Genomic DNA, 18,345 nt, shown 5'->3' on the forward strand with positions numbered 1-18,345 from the left:
GTGAATCCCAGATTTTCCACACAGACCCCGGGGCTCATTAATTCCTAACCTCAGGTTTCTTGACTCATAAAGGAGTGAAGTCTGAAATTAGGTACGAGAGTGTCTCTTCGTGAAGACACCTCTGGCTGGCTTAACACACAGGCTATGAAGAATCAGTGATTTGACACAATAAAAATGTATTTCTCATTCTCAAAAACCTAAAATGGAGTCTTTGAATGGTAGGCACGTCTCTTCTACGTTCCAATTAGAGACTCAGATGGTTCCATCATCCTCAACCCACGGCTCACAACAGAACCCTGCGTTTCATCTCCACTCTAGATAGACTAAAAGCTGTTCAGAATAATGTTAATTTCTCTTTGTGACACATTTCCCAAAGGCACCACCTCGACTTGCTAAAAATTATATAAAAAATTTAATATTCCTCAGAAAAAGAAGAGAATTATTTAACAACGTTTTAAATCAAACATGTACAAGGTGCTCTGTTTTTAATCCATGTTCTTGTGTATATAGCTATGGAGAGACGCAGACATCAAAACAGCCCACTGGATTCTCCTCGCCAAATAAAAGGGAATTGCAAAGTTTTGCAAATTGCAAAGGGAGTTGCACGGTCCCATTGATCAGCATTTTTATAGTTCTATCAGACACTCCTGCATTTATTTTAGGATTTACTTTGCTGTATCACATTGGATGCTGAATTAAAATTTTCTAAAGATTTAAGTCTGAATTATTCCTCAATTAACTTGTCAAATTACTGAAATCTGAATTATGCCATCAAGGAATACTATTCAAGTAAACAACCATCTTTTTGAAGCATTAGCTGTCTGTTCTTTCTAGCATGACGAATAGAGCTACTGGGGCATCCAACTTTTGGATACTATTAACTTACAGTCTAATCAACAGGAGAATCTAGAATTCTGTCTATCATGACAAAGAACCCAATGATGCATGTTTGAGAAACGACAACACCGTGCAAGGATGCAGCGATTTGGTTGAACATCCCAAGCTCTTGGTAACCATCAGACCCACACCTCCAGGGACAGTAATATCACCTCCTGTACCCTTCCAGGAAAACTGATTTTTATTTCTACTGTTGAATTTGCTAATTTGCTTCTTCCTTTCTTAGGAACTTTGCACTGGTTATTTTCTGCCTGGAAAAATTTACCTGAATCTTCTGCATTCTTTTATTTTTAGGCTCTAGGTCTTTCTCTTTTTATGTAATAACTATTTTGGTACAGAATGTACCAAAATGTCATACAATTTTAATCAAAAGTATGCAGCCTCCTCAGACCAGCTTCAATTTGTCCATGATACAATTAATCCTGGTATTAGTCTGTTGTTTAAGGGGAATAGAAGCTCAATTCAGCCAAATATGAACCTGGGTCATGTAAGCATTCATGACTACTGATTGGATTTGGGGAAAATTTGCAAAAGGAGAATATTGAATGAGCACAAGTTGGTCTTATTAAATCCTTTTGCAGAATGCCCATAGCTATTTCTTAGCTTTTGAAGATATTTCATATTTTTACAATTTATAGGTTAGTTTGAAGGTAATCTCAATGAAACATTCACATAAATCAATATATAAAGAGCGATTCAGAATTACAAAGTATAAATAATCAAGGTTTTTGAATCTCGCAATTGTATTACACACGACATAACAATTTAAAATAGAAGAACTGAAAAGATCTCATCATATGAAGAATTTTACTTTGAACATATGAATGAAAAAATTATAATTTTGATTAGTAATTGTTTAATATTAAACCAAAAACACCAGACAAAAAGACCAGGCTCTGCAATGCCAAGACTACAAAACTAAACCAATTTATACATTTCTATGTGTTTTCTGATACAAAGTCAAACATCATTGCTAAGAACTGAGAAAGAAAGAAGAGATTTGAAAATATGATTATATGTTCGGGTTGGCCAGGGAGAAATTATACAGTACTGTAATTCATAATATTCAGATTGTGGGGTTTGGGTATTAACTTGAATCTCTGACGCCATTTGTCAAATGTAGACTAAAGTGTCCATCTGTACCACATGAGCAGTAGGTGAAAAAACTGAGAAAATGGATATGCATACGTTTTGCAAATGTCAGAATACTATGCCGTAGTCAGCAATAAAGGTAGTGAGCCTACCTGGTCTGACCCCACACACCCTCACAAAAGAATTCTAAATTCTTCTATGAGTATTTGCTGGAATTTTCTGCATTTAGAAAAATCTTTAAATACAGCTCTTAATTCAGCTCAAGTCCAAGGGTTAAATTCCACAGTTGCCTGTAACCTGGCTCTTGGGAGTGATGACTCTCAAGAGGCACTGACATGTGGGGGTTTTTGGAGATTGCTGGTTAAAGATATAGGTTAAAGACAGGGGAAAAAGAGGGAAAAGTTTCCTTAGGTGCAAGACGGAGATCAGGGGGAAGTTGTGGGGAGGAGAGAGAGCTCGGTACAGACGAGCAGCCGGAGGACAAGGTCGGGAAGGGTTCGTTAGGAAAAGAGTCTAGTTTGCTACCTGCTCATTAACGTTGGGCAAAGCATCTTTTACTAAAAGAATTTTTGATTCAGAGTTTCATTTCAGTGAAAACTGCTGCCCAACTGGTCCTGAGAAATCTTATTCCTTTATCTTTTTGAGGGTACTTGTCAGGTGAACAATTTTGTTCAAGTCACATGTTCCCCAGAATGGCCACTGGAGGCCTCAATCATCCTTAGTGAAGTTACGCCATTTAGAAAGATAAGTGCTAGAGTTAGTACTGTATGTGTAAGAAGCAGAAGTTTTTCCTGGAAGAAGACAGGATTTACACATAGAAGCCCCAAGGAGAGCTGGAAACCACAGAAGGGAATATAATGCTTCTACCCCTGTGTCTCGGGTCCCCAGTCTTATGGAAGGCCTCTCTGAACATGGACCCAACAATCTCCATTTGGCCTAGCAGGCAAAAAACCGGAGAGAACACTCCTCTGGGTCAAATCCAAGATCTCCAAAACAAAAGCTCAAGAAAGAAGGAGAACCTCGTCTGGTTTTATTGATGACTCAGCAGTTTGTCCCGAAGGACCAGGTTCAGGGAGAACAGCAAACTCACCAGTCTGTGAGGCTGAGAGGGCCTCCGCCCACATTCTCCCTTTTATTCTTCCTACAACAAGCACTCTTACACTCTTAAACAGCACAACACGAAAGTGACACAAAACATAGCAAAAGGGACGAAAAGGAATGCCCAATTCCACCAAAAATTCCAGACAAAGGGGAACCCATCACAAAACCAGATACCAAACTACAAATCCGACAGCAGTTGGCCGATAAAGGAATGACCACAAAGAAAGAGCAGCTCAGAGCCACTGCTGACTTACCACGTTGGAGCAGACAGCAAGCCGCTAGCTGCAGGCTGCCAGGGATCTCTGTGGCTACCACACGGGGCAGGACGCTGGGCTCCGAAAGAGAGCAGTGAGGAACCTCCAGAAAACTGTGAAAATTAACAAATTCACATCACTAAGTCAGTGAGTGACCGAATCAATACATTGTCCACAACACACCAACAGATTCGGTACAACCATCTGGAATTAGAAGTGGAGCCTGATTCTCAGTAATTCGATAAACTAGGCCGTACTGAAAACCTCTCTCAAAAAAGTCATAGGGATGTAGATGCCGAATGAAAAGTACCAGTGGTTTTTATTTATTTTTAAAAGTTACAACTGGATGTGCAAGAAACAAACAAAAACCTTCATGTACCAGAATTAGAGCATAATAAGAGCTAGAGCAATTGGTATGTGAGTGAATATTTCTGCAGCTGTGAAAGAATTCTGGATTCAACCAAAGTCAGGGGGTTAGATTTTAACACCCACCTCCCTAAGGAGTGAGACACCAGGCCTCACCCAGACCCACAGAACACTGGGAGTTAGAGCTTAAACTACTGTGAAAAAAATCAAGGCCACTTGAAGGGATACAATTCTAGTTAAAGAAAGTATAAGTAAATAACTCGACACACTGACCCAGAAAATATACATCTAATGTTTGTCTTGGACTTGAGTAGAAAAAAAAAAAAAAACAACAACACAAAAAACACAACTATCTTATGGAAAATTGAAACCGTACTTCACAGAGTTTGGAGTCCAAATTTCTCATTTATTATAAAGAAAAAAGAAGTCAAAAATTATTTTAAAGACTTGTCCCAAACAAGCAATGCCCTCTGACAAAATCAAATTCAAAACTGTTCTGGAATGACATTTCAAAAACAGAAGCCAAAAGGATTTTATGAACAAATAAAAATCAATGTATCCTTAAAAATAACCTCACAGAGTAAAATCTACAGCACATAAGGAAACAATACATCATGAGTAAGAGTCAGAAGATTCTACAAATTTGGGAATTAGAATATTTAAAAAAAAAAGTTAACAGAACAATCCACATCAGCCTATTAAACAAGTATGTGTGAAATTATCAGCTATATATGCTTTAAAAGTATAGAACTCACAAGGATAAAAGAGACATTGAGAAAAAATAACATTTTTTTAAGATTTTATTTATTTATTTATTTGACAGGGAGAGAGACACGGAGAGCAGGAACACAAGCAGCGGGAGTGGGAGAGGGAGAAGCAGACTCCCCCGCTGAGCAGGGAGCCCGATGTGGGTCTCGATCCCAGGACTATGGGATCATAATCTGAGCCGAAGGCAGGATGCTTAATGACTGAGCCACCCAGGCACCCAAAAACACATTCTTTTAAAGAACTTACTAGAACATGCAGACATGGGAGGTGAAAATTTTGAAATCCAGAATGCAGTGCAAACAACCACAACTGACGACAAAAATGAACGAGCCCAGTGATATCTATACTGTAAAAGACTGAGTTGGAACAGCAGAGGAATCAGTAAGTTGAAGATTTTAACAACAACAAAAATCATTATATGACCAAAGAAGTAAAATTTTATCCACGATCCTATTTTTGTAAAATACTGGTAATTACAACAAAAACAACAATAAATAAAACCATGTATGAGTGCGTGTGTGTGTGTGTGTGAATGGACAAAGTATTGAAGAATAAATTTTAAATTGTTAACTGAGGGAAGAGAGGATATATGTCAATAATAGATACAAAATAATTGAGATAAAAGGTATATGTAATTTTTACTTATTTTTTTTAAGGTTTTATTTATTTATTTGAGAAAGGGAGAATGAGAGACAGAGAGCACGAGAGGGAAGAGGGTCAGAGGGAGAAGCAGACTCACCACCGAGCGGGGAGCCCTATGTGGGACTCGATCCCGGGACTCCAGGATCATGACCTGAGCTGAAGGCAGTCGCTCAACCAACTGAGCCATCCAGGTGCCCAAGTATATGTAATTTTTAACGAGAGGATATATGTCAATAATAGATACAAAATAACTGAGATAAAAAGTATATGTAATTTTTAAAGAGACACATATAAAAAGAAGATGGCCCATGTTTTTAATGGAAGTCACCTCAGAGTGGTTTCAAATGATCTGTAACATTGTATAGCAAGGTAAAAGGTTTTATACTGAGCATGGACCACTTACAATTATGCAATTTAAAAGGGCTATTTGATAATGAAAAAAACCTTATTTCCCCTCATTATTATTATTCCATCCTTTGCCATCCACCAAGCCCTTAAATCTTTAACAACAGAAGTGGGAAAAGCCATGTTTGTGCACAGTATGTCCTCTGTATAGCGGAAAGCTGAGAGTTTTTATTCTGTGTCTCTGGGCCTTTTCACATCTTCACCTGTGACAAGCTGGCCCCGACTCTGCTCATCACCTGACATCAGACACTGGATTGGAAACCTTCAGCCTGAACCACTGCAATCACCATTTCCAGAGATATTTTGTAGAGTTTCCCTAAAAACATGTTTTCTTTACTTATCACAATATTTTCAGGTAAAGAGGACCAGAAAAAATCATCTTCATACAATTGATATTCATTATTGAGTAAATGAGATTCTTGTTCATCAAACTTCTGCAAAGCTTAAAATTTATTCTGAGCATGGGTGATAGACAATGGGGAGGGTACGTGCTGTGGCGAGCACTTTGAATTGTGTGACAGATGAATCACAGATCTGTACCCCTGAAACAAATAATACATTATATGTTAAAAAAAAAAAGAAGAAGAAGAAGAAGAAGATAGCAGGAGGGGAAGAATGAAGGGGGGGAAATCAGAGGGGGAGACTAACCATGAGAGACGATGGACTCTGAGAAACAAACTGAGGGTTCTAGAGGGGAGGGGCGTGGGGGGATGGGTTAGCCTGGTGATGGGTATTAAAGAGGGCACGTTCTGCGTGGAGCACTGGGTGTTATGCACAAACAATGAATCATGGAACACTACATCAAAAACTAATGATGTAATGTATGGTGATAAACATAACATAATAAAAAAAGGAAACAAGGTACTGAAAGAAAAAAATTTATTCTGAGCATTCTCATACAATATAAATTGCACATATGAATTTTTTATACTTTAAGTTGCACATAAATACTTGAATAAGAAGTACATAACATTTTAGGGTCCTCCATACAACTCCCATTAAAAAAATGCACCTTATACATACATACACACACACACACACACACACACATACACACACACACATATACACACACCCTCATTAGTTCCAGGCTTAACTGCACCTGACAGATACAAAAAAGCACTCATTTTTATGAGAGATAGTGTAATTCAAGTGATGGTGTTGTATTTTGTTATTTGTTTTTAATTCTCTGTTTTAGTTCAAATATCTTTCTTAATGCCTGAAACTGTCAAGGATGAGCTAGGGACATATGATGCATTTTATTACAGGTGCAATTAGCTATCTTGCTTTCTCATGGAGTGGCTGGGTACTTTGACTTTGAGGCTGTCGGGGATTTCCTTATTTGGATTTTAATACCAACATTAAATACCTTTAATGTCCCTGTTAATGAATCTGCATTCAATTTTTTCTCCTAATGGAAGATGACATTCTGCCACCAACACCTGTTGCCGCCACCTTTCTTTAACCGGATGCCAAGAAAAACTGTGAGATTCTCTGGAATCACATCCATTTACTACTAATATTAGCATCTATTTATTCAATCATTTTACATCAAGGCATGAGTTTGAGTCAACCCTCAAAAACTTTTGCAGAATGAAGAGCTGGTTTGATCAAACGCTCACTTGTTGTAATGGCAGATTCTCCAAGCTTATTTTTACTAATAAACAACAGATTTCAGGAGTAAGTTGGCTGAAATGCAGTGGTAGAAATTACAGACTCTGCGGACAGCAAATGCACAGTAGGCACTCTTCCTAGAAATGCAGATCCTTTGCAGCTTTGAAGTACTATCTCTTCATATTTGAGTGATTTCAGTGGTATTATATTTATACAGATGGTGAGTTGAGTTTTCTTCCCATTTCAGATCTTTCAGGTAACACCTACTCGCAAGAGTAACACTGATCACCACCTCCATTCTCACTTTATGCCCCTTCCCAAAAATACAAGACTCCATGAAACACAGCAAAACAGAGGTTGCCATAACACCTGGGAAAAGTATCAACAGGGACTTCTACCAGGAGTGCCAAAGAAAACAAGGTTACATGGGTAACCTAATTCTACTAAATGAGGACATGAGAAGGGAAGTATAGGCAACAATGTTTCAAAAACCATAGATCAGACTTGAAAGATATTTTAGCCTCTGAAAAGAGAAGATACTGCCTAGAAGTGGCAAGTTGCTGATTATAAACACTTGGCTGAGATGAGAAAAAGATCTTTGCTAAGGGTAACGAGTTAGATTGTGGAGAATATTCAGTATTTCCCTTCTAAGAGCCATGTTATTTAGTCCAAGCTTCCCTTTCCCCCCCACCCCCGACTCTTAAGAAATTAGGAATTTGCAACAGCTCTGAAATCTTGAATTTCGTTATCTAGAAAACCCAATAACCCTCCCTTGCATTTGTCTTAGACTATTTAGCCCTGGTCCTCTTCATTGACAGGTGGTGCTATGGAATGTGTGTGAGGGGAAAATTGCTGCCCCTGGATGGATGGTGACAAAACGGTCTCCCACAAGCTACAGTAGCCACCCAAGAAGGAACACAGCTTTGAAAGCAGTGACCCTCGTGAGATGTGAATACTCCATGGCACTGGGCTGGCCTGGAAAGAGTTAAGCAATTTCAACACCTCCTAATTTTATTTAATTTTGCCTTGGTGAGTCAAATTGCTGTGTAGACACTTCAACAAACATGCATAGGTTATCTTAAAGCTTCCACAGATTACAAGTCTGGGTACCACTGGGATGGGTCCTCTACTCAGGGTCTTATAGGTAGAATCCAGGTGGTGACAGCCACCTCCCCTGAGGGCCAGGGTCCTCCCTCAGCTCCCAGGGTTGTGGGCTGAATCCAGTTCCTTGAGGCTGTAGGACTGAGGGCCTCAGGATTGAAAAGACGAGATGGAGAAACTATGGAAAAGGCTGAAACGGAAATTCTAGAAATAAAAAATAAAATAACCAAGAGAGCACTTAATGGATGACGTGATCAGCAAATTATACAGAACTAAAAAGAGGCTTTTTAAACTGGAAGGTAAACCAAGATAAAATGTACCAAAGATAAGATCAAAGATAAAGACTTTTTTACAAAGACATTTAAAAAGAAGATGAAAATAAAGTCAAAAGCAGCATGGACATAGTGACATGAGGAGCAAGAAACAAGACAAATTTCTGACAATTTTTAAAAATTACTGAAAGATATTAACAATGAAGTGAAAGATAAATTTTGAGATATTAACTACTACATTTTAAAGATGCTAACTTACAGAATCAAGAAGTATTATATATCACAAACAAGATGAATATAAAGATCATAAATACCATGCAAAATTGCTGACTATTAAAGACAGAAAAAAAAATGCAACCAAAACAATACACATATTACTTTCCAAAGAACTGTGAGCAGACTGATGGCTGGCTTCTTCACAGAAATAATTAGAGCTAGCAGACTATGGGATGTTACCTTGAAACCACAGAGCTGATATCTATAGAGCCCTGTCAAGAGAAATACTAAATAGTCGTCTGAGAGGAAATGTGGAAGAATTAAAGAATAACAACACAGACATGGTGACAGATCTAAACTAATCACAATAAACACTGTATAACGCAGCAATAACAATATCCTTGGAGCTTTAAGTATTTGGTGAAATTTTTAATGGCTTATAAGGAGAAGTGGGTTTAAAAGTATTAGAATGTTCCAAAGCCCTAGTATTTAAAAAAAAAAAAAAAAAAGGTCATAGATGCAGCCATATGCGTTGGCACTGCTTCTTAGCCAGCCAAAACCCAAGGTTTGTAGTCACCTTTTTTTTTTCTATTCTATCTCAAAATCTTCCCTGTATTGTTAATCCTCTAGATGTCAAGCTCTGCCTTTGACCTTTATGAGGAATCTCCCAGCTGTTCAACTAGCTTTCTAATTATAGCTCTCCATCAATTTAAACTACAGTTTAGATTTCGGGTATATTGTTTAGATTAACTGTTAATATACAGCACACATTTTTATTTTTTTAATATTTTATTTATTTTTTTATTTGAGAGAATGAGAGAGAGCACAAGCAGGGGGAGCGCAGCAGAGGGAGAAGGAGAAGCAGACTCCCCGCTGAGCAGGGAGCCGACGCGGGACTCGATCCCAGGGCCCTGGGATCATGACCTGACCAACTGAGCCACCCAGGCATCCCAACATTACACATTTTTAAATGCCAATACTACCACCACCATCAGATACTAAAGAAAAAGATTCCTGCTTGGATTTTTTCTATCCTTCATATATTCACTCAGAACCTGGCCCGGAACATCACTGAATAAATACTTGAATGAATGAATGAATGATGAATAAATCAGAACTGATGGCAATCCACTAGCAACTGAACACTGAGAAACAAACAAATTCTCCCTTTTGAGGAAAAAATGTTTGTTGATACCTTAATTTAAATTAGGGAGTAAATTTTTTTTATTTCATTGGAATATTCATGTTTGGAAGATTAAAAGGGTGAGTTGAGTTGTGCTTTTTTTAGAGAAATGATACAATACAGACATACAATCATTATGGTCATTACTGGAAATTAGCCAGTTCATGGCCATTAAGCTCCCTTGGGTATATTTAATTTAGAAGGAAATATAAATGTGCTGCCCACCATCTAACCCATTATAGGGTTTGGAATTTCAGTTTGAAATGTGTGGCTTTGCAATCTGGAATTTTGGCTTTCATGGAACACAACTTTTAAAAGTTACTCTTTTGGGGCACCTGGGTGGCTCAGTCATTAAGCGTCTGCCTTCCACTCAGGTCATGATCCAAGGGTCTTGGGATCGAGCCCCGTATCAGGCTCCCTGCTCGGTAAGCCTGCTTCTCCCTCTCCCTCTGCCTGCTGCCTACCTGCCCCAGGCCCCCTGCCCCGGCTTGTGTTCTCTTTCTCTGTCAAATAAATAATTAAAAGCTTTAAAAAATATTACTCTTTTAGAGCTCTCAGATTTATACTGTGAATCATCACTGTTAGCAAAAATTTCAAAGTGAACATACCTAATGTCCCCACTCCTACTAGAACAGTACTTTAAAAACAACTGACAATTCCATGCATTTAACTTTTGGTAAAGCCCAACTACTAGATTCAATTTTATAGTAAAATTCTGAGTCACTGGTTTTAAACTGAAATCTTAACAGCACCAGTTACAAAACTCTTACAATATGTCTGTGCTTCTAACTGTTCTTCTTACCTGTGATTATCAGCAGGATAATGACTAATACAGGATGGAGAGAGTTTTCTTTATTTCACTCATGTAAACAACACCCGAACCATACATTATCCATAATAGCATGTTATAGATGCAATTTTGAAGCATGTAATTTCATGTAACCAAGCATTAAATGTAAGACCAACTCTCTCAACTCTAGCTCTGTGAATTATGGTTTTATGTCAGAAAAATGTACTTACTTTCTGATATTCTAGGGAAAAAAATCTACCCTGTGGCAAGGACCAAGTTTTTAAATTTCATGAGCTGTATAAAAGGCAAAGCTTAAAAAATATTCATACCATACAGCAATTTCCATACATCAGAGAGTCAGTGAGTGTTGCCACATGATTTACATCTGGAGAACAGGCAAAGCAGTATATTATATAAGATACTGGTTTCCAAATATTGTGTATAGAATATATTCATTCTGTCTGGATGTATTTCTTTTCAATAGTACCTATTTTAGTCAGAAAAGTGAAACATGCTCTTGTACTGGCTAAAGAGGACACCATCTCTTCCAGGAGAGATGAGCAGGACCTCTAGCCTTTCTCACAAAAGCAGGGCTTTTGCCACATTTGCATAGGGTCCAGCTGTTTTCCCCTCCGAGAATGCACTGACAAGCCTCAAATCTGATTGGACAGGGCAGGAGTCTACTGGGAGCACTGGAAAGCTCTAAGGTTCTATTATTAAAAAAAAAAAAAAAAAAAGGACACTGCAACCAAGCAGACATTGTTGTAATAAGTTCTTCTGCAGTATCTGAAATTACCATTAAAAATAATGTAGTTAAGATTTTTTTTAGTTGCAAATTACAGGTATCCATCTTGAAAGAGCTTAAGTCATTAATTTAAGGATGCTAAGGGATCTTAGAAAATTCAGGAAGACAAACGGAACCTGGCCTTAGCAACAAGCTAGAAAACAGAGCTCAGCATCCATCATGAGGATTTTGCAGTATTCTGTGTAGACCTAAGCCTCAATCTGCTTAGCTGCTCATCCACCCAGACCTGCCCTGCAAGCCCACCCTCAGGCCAGGTGCTGTGCAAATCAATGCAACTCCTTGTACAGGAAACTGACGGGGAAATCCAAAAAGGGCACATAACCTAAACTGGGTCAGTCACTCCCTGACTCCAAAATTTGAAAGTGAGGACCAAGAATGAGAGGCCAATATATTGTAGGGCTGCCAAATATAAAAAATAAAAATACAGGGCTCCCAGTCACATTTGAATTTCAGATAAACAAATAATTGCCAGCACATATTTATAGCAAATTCATAATTTGCTATAATTATGCACAATTCATCTGAAATCCAAATGTCACTAAGTGTACTGTATTTTACCCCACAGCCCTAGTATCTCTGGATGATGCTGGAACATGTAAGCTAAGAAATGGTGAGTGCTGTGAACTGTGTAAGACTACTGAATCACAGACCTGTACCTCTCAAACAAATAATACATTATATGTTAAAAAAAGAAGAAGAAGAAGAAGAAGAAGATAGCAGGAAGGGAAAAATGAAGGGGGGGAAATCGGAGGGGGAGACGAACCATGAGAGACTATGGACTCTGAGAAACAAACTGAGGGTTCTAGAAGGGAGGGGCGTGGGGGAATGGGTTAGCCTGGTGATGGGTATTAAGGAGGGCACGTACTGCGTGGAGCACTGGGGTTGTATGAAAACAATGAATTGTGGATCACTGCATCGAAAACTGGTGATGTATTGTATGGTGACTAACATAATAAAAAAAATAAAAAAGAAATAAAAAGAAATGGTCAACAGCCAATGGCCATTCTGTACAAAAACCTCTGGTCTTCAACCTTTATTACCTCTCTGCAGCATGTAAGGTTACGGTAACTAAGATCTTCCTCTTGAAACACTCTACCTCTTCTTTTAAAAAGTCAGTGTTATTTAAAAGTGTGCTCACGGGGCACCTGGCTGGCTCAGTCATTTAGTGGCTGCCTTCGGCTCAGGTCATCGTCCCAGGGTCCTGGGATCAGGCCGCATCGGGCTCCCTGCTCAACAGGAAGCCTGCTTCTCCCTCTCCCATGCCCCCTGCTTGTGTTCCCTCTCTAGCTGTGTCTCTGTCAAATAAATAAATAAAATCTTTAAAAAAAAATGTGTTCACAACACTGACGAGCAGTTTTAACTCTGGTGACCTACACAGTTAGATTTTTAAAGAGCAGAAAGTGAAGGGAGTAGTTCCACATTCCCTCACTTCTACGGCTATTCCTTCTTTCCTACTCTGCAGGAAAACATAAAACCACAGAAATCACTTAGAAAAATTCTTAGAGAAACTTTAATAACTTTGTTTCCAGAGCTTATTCCCTAATTGTAAGTCAGAGAATCAGGATGATGACACTCCCCAAGGCGCTGCTAGGTCAGCCTGCATGGATGCATGCAAGAAGAGCCGAGTACAAACTGGAAGTTTATTGTAAGATTTCAGCATGAAAGTTTAACTGGTTTTGGAAATATATGTTAATTCTAACATGGGGTTGGTCTCACTACCAGTCTGAGTTACTGGCCATTTCCTAGGAGCCTTTAATAAAAATCTAGTAAGTGCACATTAGCTAAAAGCAAATTTCCTAGGATTACCCAATGTTAACAAAAGAAAAAGTAAAGGCTAAAATAATTCTACAGGGCTTTACTCAGCAATTTCTAAGTTTATTAATTAAAAGTATCACCGAGATGGGGCACCTGGGTTGCTCAGGCAGTTAAGTGTCAGACTCTTGATTTCAGCTCAGGTCATGATCTCAGGGTTCTGAGATGGAGCCCCACATCGGGCTCCCTGCTCAGCATGGAGTCTGCTTGAGATAATCCCTCTTCCTCTGCCCCTCCCCCACTTGTGCTCGCTCTCTCTCTCTCTCTCTCTCAAACAAATAAATAAATCTAAAAAAATAAATAAATAAAAGTGTCACTGAGGTAACTCAGATAAAAATATCCAGTTGCCATTTAAAAGAAAAATCATTGCTTGTACATATCAAATACGAACATTATTTATAAAATCTAATTTTTACTTAATAACTTTGAAAATTTTTAAAATATACAAAACATTTCCCTAAAACTCATCAGTGGTGAAGCTCAGGACATGGTAATCCTGCTGTGAAAAGACTTCCTCAGAAAGATTACCATTTACATAAGCCCCAAGTTTAAAAGAACTATTAAGACATTCTGAACATTTACACAACGAATGAGGTTTAGAGAAATGTGGCGTTTTGCTAAACACACTAAAATGTTATTCAGAAAGAAAAAGCATTATTAATCTGTAAAAAGCAGGGAAGTATAATCTGCAAAATACTGGGGACTGGGAAAATGTTGCCCCCAAAAATAATGACATAGAATAAAAGTTTAACCTTGAAAATATTAAAAACAAAAGAAGCCCTTTCAATAACTGGCAAGTTAGTCAACTTCATTGATTTAAACACTTTTTCAGTGAAAACAGTAATGAAACAGTAATCAATGATTCTAGCCAAAGTTCCTACGTGGACATAAAATCGAGACCCTTGGATTTAGGTTCATAGCGCCTGGAAAAAAAATGTGGTTATGCCCTTGTCAAATAAGGAACCTTGAGCGACTCCCTTCTGTTCGCAGTTCCTTCCCCCAGCATAAGGGACGACAATGCACAGCAAATTAACCGCTATGTTATTTATGAGGCGCAGGTAAATGAGCTGTAACGAGGCTGTGCAGCCCCTTGGCGGTTTTCACAGGCATCAGCACGCCCCAGGCCTGTTTGGGCCACGCTCCACAAACTCCATTAGTCCTCTCCCACGGGCTCACGGCTTGGCTGCATTTCAGTCTTCACGGCATGGGAACGTTGCCAGAAGTTATAAATGCGGCTCCCAGGCCTCCCTTTCAAACCCCGACATGATCCTCCCCCTTGGACAGTCCAATGCAGAGAACCAGCGGAAGACTCCAGACCTTAGAGGAGCTTGGAGAGCCACCAGCCAGAAAGAACATAGGTTCCTGCGTGGCAGCGTGAAGGTGAGCCCCCTGCAGATCCATGTGCTAGAAATAAACCTGCATTGTGTCTAGTGACTGAGATGTCGAGGTTATACCAACGGTTGGCCAATGTGATTCGTACACGGGCAAAGGATAATTCACAGATCCAAGCTGTTTTCAAGTCAATGTGTGCCACAGAACCACTACCATAAACGGAAAGATGATTACAAGGCAGAGACTCAACTGCTGCCAGGCCGTTAATATCATTGTGGTACACTGACTTCTTATAGGATAGTCCAACATGATATAATGAAGTCATAATAACTAACATTTCTAGAACATAGACTATACGCCAAACACTACGTCAAGCCTATCATGCAATTGATTTCAGCTGACACTCACCTCAGGAGCACCTGGGTGCATCATTTGGTTGAGTGACAGACTCTTGATTTCAGCTCAGGTCATGATCTCGGGGTCATGAGATCAAGCCCCTTGTCCGGCTCCACGCTGAGTGTGAAGCCTGCTTAAGCTTCTCTCTCCCTCTCCCTCTGAGCCTCCCCCTGCTTGTGCACACACCCCCACCAAATAAATTAAAAAAAAAAAAACAACAACAAAAAACTGACATCAAACCTACAAAGCAGGCATTGTCTCTCCTGATAGAAAAATCAGGCTCAGGGAGGTTAAATAACTCGCCCATATTCATCCAGCTGGTATTCATCCAGCTTTCTGTAGCAGAAAGACCTTGAACCGTGTCTAACAACCAAACCCGAGCAGTTACACATTCACTGCATCACAGGATGCAGCAGAAAGCTGGAAAGGCAGCTGGGATGGCAGGAATCCAACCGCAGCTCCAATGCTATAATTCACTGCATGGACCCGAGCAAGCGATTTCACCCCACCGCACCGCAGGCTTCTATGGTTTGTCCTAGTGGTAATTTTTTTTTTATTTTTTTTTTATTTTTTGCCCAGGATTTAAAAAATTAAATTGCTCAAAGATCAAACACTTTCTAAACCAGCTTTGCTCATGCTTATGTGCTTACCCCTGAAATACAGGATATTTCTTAAAATTCTAACCTTGTGACAGCAGACGAAGGATGTAAAGCACACATAAATCTGTGTTTGAGCATCTAGATATGGAGAATAATATTCTGAGGGCCTCTCTTGGGGAAAAGCAAAAGTCACACTACTGTGTTTAGGATTTTGAAACAAAATCCCCTTCTCTGCTTTACAGTGATTCAAAGATAATTTTGGTGACAGAGAGAGAGAGATGCACCTAATAGGAGAAATAACTTGTTTTATAAGTAGGGCTGCGAAGTGTCTTGTATATTCAGGACACTTCCTATAATTAATGATTTTTGTCCTGCTTGCTATGTTGACTTTGTCAAAATGTCTTAAATGCCTTGTATTCAGCCTTTTTCAATACTTTTTTAAAAAAAAAATCAGCAGTCAGTTGTTTTTAGGCTATAATTTTAATGTTTAAATCTCTAAAATGGCAACACTAGGTGAGAATCATAGCACCACAAATAAAAATTAGGATAAATCTTGGGTTTTTCCTACAGGTTTGGCTGAGGAAAAGACCGGAATGGGAGAATGCGAATTAGACATAAAACTGTTCTTTGGCTAGAATTCCAGGTCCTGGACAATGAGCAATCTTCAGAAAAAGCTTCAGATCAGTACCCCTTCTCTGATTGGCTGACAGCCCCTGGTCTCGATAAGAACAAATCAGCAAGTACCTCACTCCAGTGCCCACGTTTCTGAAAAGCAGACGTTCATAATAGCCTTCCTCCCAAATCACATGAACACAGATGCGAATCTGTCAAGCCCTAAACACTTGTGCTTCTTAGAATTCATTTAGAATTCACCAAACTTTATAAAAGATGGGCAAGACTGTGCCTTCCAAGTACATCTGTCCCTTGAATCAGGCAAATGGAAAGTTCTCTTTTATCTCAGATGTGAACTCAATTTATTGATTCACATATTCCCCAGTCTTTCAATAGCTCAGCACATTCACAGTGAGCTATGAGTTGACAATGGTGAATGACAGACACGTCCATTAACATGGTATGCAATCTCCAGTTCTTCCACAAGTGGCTGTTATCTTTTTATTTGTGTACGATTAAAACCCAGAATGCCAAAATGCTTGTTAGTGTATATTTGTTAGTGTATATGGATACATTTTCTGAATAGTGAGCATTTCTTAAGGAAAAGCCCTTTTGAAGTAAGTAATTTGAACAGTGTGCAATTATTCTTTCAATATCAAAAAGGGTGGAAATTCAGCTATAAACCAGCATATACTGACAGCTAAGAATGTCACATGTATAATTTATGCAACTAGTACCAAGAAGGTGATAAAATAAAAACTTTAATAGAGAAATTCAGATGCAGATGAAATAATCACAAAAGAGGTTGTAATAACGTTCTGCACCGTATAATGTTATCAGTTTTGCAGCTCAAGTGACTGTACCATACCAGAAGTATTTTCATATTCCAAAAGTTATCAGTTTCCACAAGGAAATAATAGAATTTTTAAAAATGTAATAGCTCATGTTACCATTACAAGTATTATTAAAGATCTAAATGTCTTTTTCTATGGCATAGCCAATGAAACAAGTAATTACAATACAAAATCAATTATTTTGCTAGTACAATAATTTTTCTGGTGAAAATGTCTCTCTTATAAGGCTATTGTGAATAAAACAGTATCCACTTGAGACTTCCAAAAAATTATCTGCAGAGAGTCTCATAGTGAGTTAGGAGTTAATAAGAAGATTTGCATTGTTTTTGGTGAGTATAACAGACATTCAGGTGAAACTTTGCATAAAGATGTGGACATGTTTATACAAAGTTGAAGACTGATTCTAGGGAAGGTGTTGACTGCCCTGCCCACATTTTGCATAATGCTTCAAATGGCATCTTGGGTCCTATCAACACTGAAGTCATTATTACAAAATTATTCTCTTCCTTCAGTAATTATACTTTTTGAATGGAGCAATACAGTAATTTTATAATTTTGTTACCAGTAAGTATTTTTCAATTCTCTTGCATTCAAAAACCAATTTGGGGTCTGTAAAAAGTGAGGTTGACGGATATTCACATTCAAAAGAATGAAACTAGTCTACTGTCTTACACCATGCACAAAAATTAACTCAAAATGGATTGACAACTTGAATGCAAGACCTGAAGCCATTAAACTTCTAGAAGAAAACATAGGTGGTAAGCTCTTTGACACTGATCTTGGATATGAGTTTTTGAATTGGATCCAAAATCAAAAGCAACAAAAGCAAAAATTAGTGAGTGACACCACATCAAACTAAAAGCTTTTACACAGCAAAGGAAACCATCAAAAATGAAAAGGCAGCCTGCTGAAGAGAAGAAAATATCTGCAAAGCATATATCTGATAAGGGTGTAATATCCAAAATATACAATGAACTCCTACAACTCAATGGCAAAAACAATTCAGTTAAAAAATGAGCAGAGGATCTGAACAGACATTTCTCCAAGGAAGACATACAGATGGCCAACAGACACATGAAAAGATGCTCGATATCACTCCTCATCAAGGAGATGCAAATCAAAACTACAATGAGATACCACCTCATGACTGTTAGAAAATGGGTATCATCAAAAAGACAAGAAATAACAAGTGTTGGTGAGGGTGTTGAAAAAAAGGAAACTTCTGTGCATTATT

The 18,345-nt window shown here is 38.5% G+C and overlaps 1 long non-coding RNA gene across 1 annotated transcript in view; it reads right to left on the bottom strand.

Moving 5' to 3' along the window:
- Nucleotides 1–18,345, bottom strand: part of LOC113923803 — a 583,801-nt gene that overhangs the window by 462,027 nt on the left and 103,429 nt on the right. Inside the window, exon 2 of the long non-coding RNA XR_003520417.1 lies at nt 3,345–3,457. This is a non-coding gene — a long non-coding RNA (uncharacterized LOC113923803). The remainder of the gene's footprint in view (nt 1–3,344; nt 3,458–18,345) is intronic.

Source organism: Zalophus californianus, chromosome 15 (assembly GCF_009762305.2).
Source record: "Zalophus californianus isolate mZalCal1 chromosome 15, mZalCal1.pri.v2, whole genome shotgun sequence".
Classification (NCBI taxonomy): Eukaryota; Metazoa; Chordata; class Mammalia; order Carnivora; family Otariidae; genus Zalophus; species Zalophus californianus.